Raw genomic sequence first — 6,230 nt, 5'->3', positions numbered from 1 at the left:
AGCCTGGCCAAAATGGTGAAACCCCATCTCTACTAAAAATAGAAAAAAAATAGCTGGGTGCCTGTAATCCCAGCACTTTGGGAGGCCGAGGCGGGTGGATCACTTGAGGTCAAGAGTTCGAGACCAGCCTGAGCAGCATGGTGAAACCCCGCCTCTACTAAAAATACAAAAATTGGCCGGGCGCGGTGGCTCAAGCCTTTAATCCCAGCACTGTGGGAGGCCTAGGAGGGCGGATCACAAGGTCAGGAAATCGAGACCATCCTGGCTAACACAGTGAAACCCCGTCTCTACTAAAAAATACAAAAAACTAGCCGGGTGAGGTGGCAGGCGCCTGTAGTCCCAGCTACTCGGGAGGCTGAGGCAGGAGAATGGCGTAAACCCGGGAGGCGGAGCTTGCAGTGAGCTGAGATCCAGCCACTGTACTCCAGCCTGGGCAACAGAGCGAGACTCTGTCTCAGAAAAAAAAAAAAATACAAAAATTAGCTGGGCGTGGTGGCAGTTGCCTGTAATCCCAGGTACTCGGGAGGCTGAGGCAGGAGAATTGCTTGAACCCGGGAGGCGGAGGTTGCAGTGAGTTGAGATTGTGCTGTTGCACTCCAGCCTGGCAGACAGAGTGAGGCTCTCAAAAAAAAAAAAAAAAAAAAAAAAAGGCTTGGGAGAAGGGACTTGTGGAAGTCACAGGGGACTTGGAGACAAAAGGAACAGAGGAACAGTTTGTGCCATGAAGACGACACATTTCCCAGATGCAGGGGTTTTACAGTAAGAACCCACGGGGAGCATCTGTGCAGTCCCACGTGGATCAACACATGTGGCCCATCCTAACAGTTTTCAAGCCAACCCCACAATTTTGTCTCATGTATTCAATCAGTTATACCTCCCCTCCACCAGGCTAGGCTGCTGGTTAGCCCCGATTTTTTATCTGAGCACAAGAATGTCCAAGAGTGTTGTTCAAATGCTGTAGCAAGATTTACATTCAAGGTTCCTGGCTTTTCCCTGTATTTCCAAGCCACTTGGCCCTGTACAGACCCAAATGTTCAGCCACGACAACTGCTTCTCCTGGTGACTTAAGTATCCACCCTGGTCCTCTCAGACCGTCTGTGTCCTCCTCCACCCTGGAAGTCGGCCAGGGCTTGATGTCAGGCTCACCAGTTTATATTTTCTGTTTTCAACAGTTCCTCCTTTTCAACATTTCTTTCTTTCTTTTCTCTTTTCTTTTTTTTTTTTGAGATGGAGTCTCATTCTGTCACCCCGGCTGGAGTGCAGTGGCGCAATCTCGGTTCACTGCACCCTCTGCCTCCCAGGTTCAAGCGATTCTCCTGTCTCAGCCTTCCTAGTAGCTGGGATTACAGGTGCCCGCTACCATGCCCGGCTAATTTTTGTATTTTTAGTAGAGATGGGGTTTCACCACATTGGCCAGGCTGGTCTTGAACTCCTGACCACAGGTGAACTGCCTGCCTCAGCCTCCCAAAGTATTAGGATTACTAGGTGTGAGCCACTGTGCCCGGCCCCTTTTCAACATTTCAAGCATTTGACTGCCTTTAGTGTCTGGCTCCAGTTCCCATTCTCTGAGTTTCCTCCAAGATGATGGCAATGGTTCCTGGCTCCCTGGCTGCGTCCGGATGCTCTCGGCAGCAACTCGGTCCGTGGAAGCTGGGCATCCTCTGTAGCTTTCATGGAGTGGAGGCTGAAGGGAGGGGAAGAAGAAGGTGATTCTGGCTGAACATTGTTTATTTTGATTGCAGATATTTATTAAAATGGAAAGGCACTGTTTAATCTTCTGTGCCAATGAGAATCCTTCAAGCTGCCTACAGCAAAGACCACTGGGAAGCTGAGGCTGGGGAACGCCTGAGCTTCGGAGTTCAAGGTTGCAGTGAACTGTGATTAGGCCACTGCACTCTAGCCTGGGTGACAGAGGGAGCCCCTGTCTCAATAAAAGAGACTCTTAGCCACATTTCCACATTTCAATTTTTTTGAGACAGAATCTCACTCTGTCACCCACGCTGTAGTGCAATAGCGCGACCTCGGCTCACTGCAACCTCTGCCTCCTGGGTTCAAGCAATCCTCCTGCCTCAGTCTCCCAAGTAGCTGGGACTAGAGGCTAATCTTTGTATTTTTAGTAGAGACAGGGTTTCACCATGCTGGCCATGGCTGGTCTCAAACTCCTGGCCTCAAGCAATTTGCCCGCCTCGGCTTCCCAAAGTGCTGGAATTATAGGTGTGAGCCACCATGCCCAGCCTTTTAGATTTCAATTTATTTATTTATTAATTATTATTATTATTATTTTTTGAGACAGAGTCTCACTCTTGTTGTCTAGGCTGGAGTGCAATTGTGTGATCTTGGCTCACTGCAACCTCCATCTCCCAGGTTCAAGTGATTCTCCTGCCTCAGCCCTCTGGGTTTACAGGTGCCCACCACCACACTCGGCTAAGTTTTGTATTTTTTAGTAGAGACGGAGTTTCGTCATGTTGGCCAGCCTGGTCTCAAACTCCTGACCTCAGGTGATCCACCGGCCTTGGCCTCTCAAATTGCTAGAATTACAGGCATGAGCCACTGCGCCTGGCCAGATTTCAGTTTAATTTGTACTTGTGGATATAGAATATCAGATCTTTTCCTGTCATCAAGAAACTTTTTAAAATTAAACTTTTTTATTTTGAGATAATTGTGGATTCACATGCAGCTGTAAGAAATAACACAGAGTGATCTTGTGTATCCTTTACCCAGTTTCCTGCAATGGTAAACAACATCTTGCAAACCTGTAATAAGATGCCACAACCAGATTAACATCGATTCGGAACATTTCCGTCACCATGAGGATCCCTCCAGGCGTCCTTTCATGGCCACATCCACTTCCCTCCAAGTCCGGTTCCTCCTCAGCTCCGGGAAACCCACAGCTCTGTTCTCCATTTCTGTAACTGTGTCATTTCAAGAATGTTATATAGGTTGGGCGAGGTGGCTGTAATCTCATGCCTGTAATCCCAGAACTTTGGGAGGCTGAGATGGGTGGATAATCTGGGGTCAGGAGTTCCAGACCAGCCTGGGCAACATGGTGAAACCCCGTTTCTACTGAAAATACAAATATTAGCCAGGCGTGGTGGTGGGCGCCTGTCCAGCTACTCAGGAAGCTGAGGCAGGAGAATCGCTTGAACCCAGGAGGTGGAGGTTGCCATGAGCCGAGATCGCGCCACTGCACTCCAGCCTGGGCGACAGAGACAGACTGTCTCAAAATAAAAGCATAAATAAATAGAATGTTATGTAAATGGAAGCATACAGCATGTAACCTTTTGAGATTGGCTTTTCTCACTCAGCGCAGTTCTCTGGAGGGTCATCCGGGTGTCGAATGTATCAACAGTTCATTCTTTTTTATTGCTGAGTAGTTTTCCATCGCCTGAATGTTCTGTAGTTTGTTTAACTCTTCATTTGTTGAAGGACACCTGGGGTGCTTCCAGTTTTGAGCTATTATGACTAAAGCTGCTGTAAACATTCCCATACAGGTTTTTGTGTGAACATAAGTTTTCTTTTCTCTGGGATAAGCGCCCAGCAGTGCAACTGCTGGGCTGTATGCATGGTTCTTGCACGTTTAAGTTTTAAAGAAATTGCCAAACTGTTTGCCAGAGTGGCTGTACCATTTTACACTCCCACCAGTGATGTATAAGTGATCCAGTGTGCCAACATTTGGTGGTGCCACGGTTTTTTATTTCAGCCATTCTGATAGGTGCATAATGCTATCTCACTGTGGTTTTCATTTGCATTTCACGAATGATTAATGATGTTGAACATATTTTCACGTGCTTATCTGTCATCTGTATACTCTCTTTGATGAAATGTATCTTCATGTCTTTTGCCCATTTTCTAATTGGATTGTTTTCTTTTCTTTTTTGTTTTTTTTTTTACTGTGGAGGTTTGAGAGTTCTTTGTATATTCTAGGTTCTCTGTCAGACAGTGGTTTGCAAATATTGTCTCCCAGTCTGTAGTTTGCCTTTTCATCCTCTTCGCAGAGTCTTTTTTTTTTTTTTTTTTTGAGACGGAGTCTCGCTCTGTCACCCAGGCTGGAGTGCTATGGCCGGATCTCAGCTCACTGCAAGCTCCGCCTCCCGGGTTCACGCCATTCTCCTGTCTCAGCCTCCCGGGTAGCTGGGACTACAGGCGCCGCCACGTCGCCCGGCTAGTTTTTTGTATTTTTTAGTAGAGACGGGGTTTCACCGTGTTAGCCAGGATGGTCTCGATCTCCTGACCTCGTGATCCGCCCGTCTCGGCCTCCCAAAGTGCTGGGATTACAGGCTTGAGCCACCGCGCCCGGCCTTCGCAGAGTCTTTCACAGAGAGAAAGTTTTAAATTTTAATGAAGTCCATTATATCAGTCTTTCCTTTCATGGATCATAATTTTGGTGTCAAGTGTGAGAACCGTATGCGTAGCCCTAGATTTCAAATATTTTCTCCTAAAAGTTTTATATTTTTGCATGTTACATTTGAGTTCATGACTCATTTGAGTTTATTTTGTGTAAGGTGTGAGACTTAGTTTGAGGTTCTTTTTTTTTTTCTTTTTGCCTCTGGATGTCCTATTGCTCCAACACTCTTGGTTAAAAAGTCTGTCTTTCCTCTATTGAATTGATTTATACTATCGTAAAAGCAAAAAATCAGCCAGGCCTATCTTTGTGGTGCCTTTTCTGAGTCTTCTATTCTGTTGCCCTGATCTATGTGTCTCTCCCTCTACCAATACCACAGTCATGATTATTGTAAATATATTACATAATAAGTCTTATATATTCATATATAATAAATCAGGAAGACCGATTCCTCCCACTTTGTTCTTCTTTTTAAAATTTGTTCCAATGATTCTGGTTCCTTTGTTTTTCCATATAAATCTTGAAATATGCTTGCCTGTATCTATAAAACTCTTGCTGGAATTTTATAGGAAGCACATTAAATCTGTGTGTCAACTTAGGAAGAATTAACATCTTTACTATGTTTTGGAAAATGTATTAATGTGGTGTATCTCTCCATCTATTTATCTTTGATTTCTTTCATCAGTATTGTGTAGTTTTCAGCACACAAACCTTGTCTACATTTTTTATAAGATGTATACCTATGCAGTTCTTTTTTTTTTTTTTTTTGAGATGGAGTCTCACTCTGTCGCCCAGGCTGGAGTGCGGTGGTGCAATCTTGGCTCACTGCAAGCTCCACCTCCTGGGTTCACGCCATTCTCCTGCCTCAGCCTCCCAAGTAGCTGGGACTACAGGCGCCTGCCACCACACCTAGCTAATTTTTTGTACTTTTAGTAGAGACGTGGTTTCACCATGGCCAGGAGAGTCTCGATCTCGAACCTCATGCTATTACCCACCTTGGCTCCAAGTGTTGGGATTACAGGTTGAGCACTGCACCAGCCCAGCACTTCCATTTTTGAGCCATTTAAATGGTTTATTTGTTTGTTATTTTTAATTTTCGGTGCACCATGTGTTCAGTTGCTAGGCAGGATATACCAGAATACGCTTGATTTTTGCATATTTACCTTATGTTCTGCGTACCTGATATTTACGTTCTAGGATTTTTTTTTTTTTTTTTTTGAAGACAGAGTCTTCTGTGTTACTTTTTCGTAGATTTTAGGAGGATTTCTGTGTAGACAATCATAATAGTATAAATAGGACAGGTTTATTCTGCCTTTTTGATCTGTATGCTTCATTTCTTTTTCCGCTTGCTTTTATTGCAAGGCTAGAACTCCAGCAGTATGTTGAATAAGAGTGTGAGAAGCTTAGTCTTTTCATATTGAGTTTATATTAGCTAGTAGTTTTCTATATAGATACTTCTTCATCAGAAGTTAGGAGGTTCCCTTTCTATTCCTATTTTTCTTCTCAAGAGTTTTTATCATGGCCACACCCAGAACGACAGTGAGTTGTTTGATTTTGTGTAGAATTGGTATTATATTTCATAAATGGTTTGGCAGTGTTCCTGATCAAAACGTCTGAGTCTGGAGACGTTCTTTTCTTTTTATTTTTTTGACGGTGGAGTTCCTCTGTCCAGCCCAGGTGGCATGATCTCAGCCCCTGCAATCCAGCCTCCCAGGTTCAAGCGTTCTCCTGCCTCGCCTCCTGAGCAGCTGGGAATTACAGGGTGACTGCCAAAACGACACTGGTTAATTGTTTTGTATTTCAGTAGGATGGAGTTTCCACCATATGGCCAGCTGGGCTCGAACTCTGACCTAGCGTGCTCCACACCTCCTGGCCTCCCAAAGTGCTG

The 6,230-nt window shown here is 44.9% G+C and overlaps 1 long non-coding RNA gene across 1 annotated transcript in view; it reads left to right on the top strand.

Moving 5' to 3' along the window:
- LOC108520459 (uncharacterized) overlaps positions 1–3,014 on the top strand; it is a 7,146-nt gene extending 4,132 nt beyond the window's left edge. Inside the window, exon 3 of the long non-coding RNA XR_001882916.1 lies at positions 2,722–3,014. This is a non-coding gene — a long non-coding RNA (uncharacterized LOC108520459). The remainder of the gene's footprint in view (positions 1–2,721) is intronic.
- Positions 3,015–6,230: the final 3,216 nt, after the last annotated feature.

Source organism: Rhinopithecus bieti, unplaced genomic scaffold (assembly GCF_001698545.2).
Source record: "Rhinopithecus bieti isolate Rb0 unplaced genomic scaffold, ASM169854v2 scaffold_51734, whole genome shotgun sequence".
NCBI lineage: Eukaryota > Metazoa > Chordata > Mammalia > Primates > Cercopithecidae > Rhinopithecus > Rhinopithecus bieti.
This window is presented reverse-complemented; position numbering and strand designations above follow the sequence as displayed.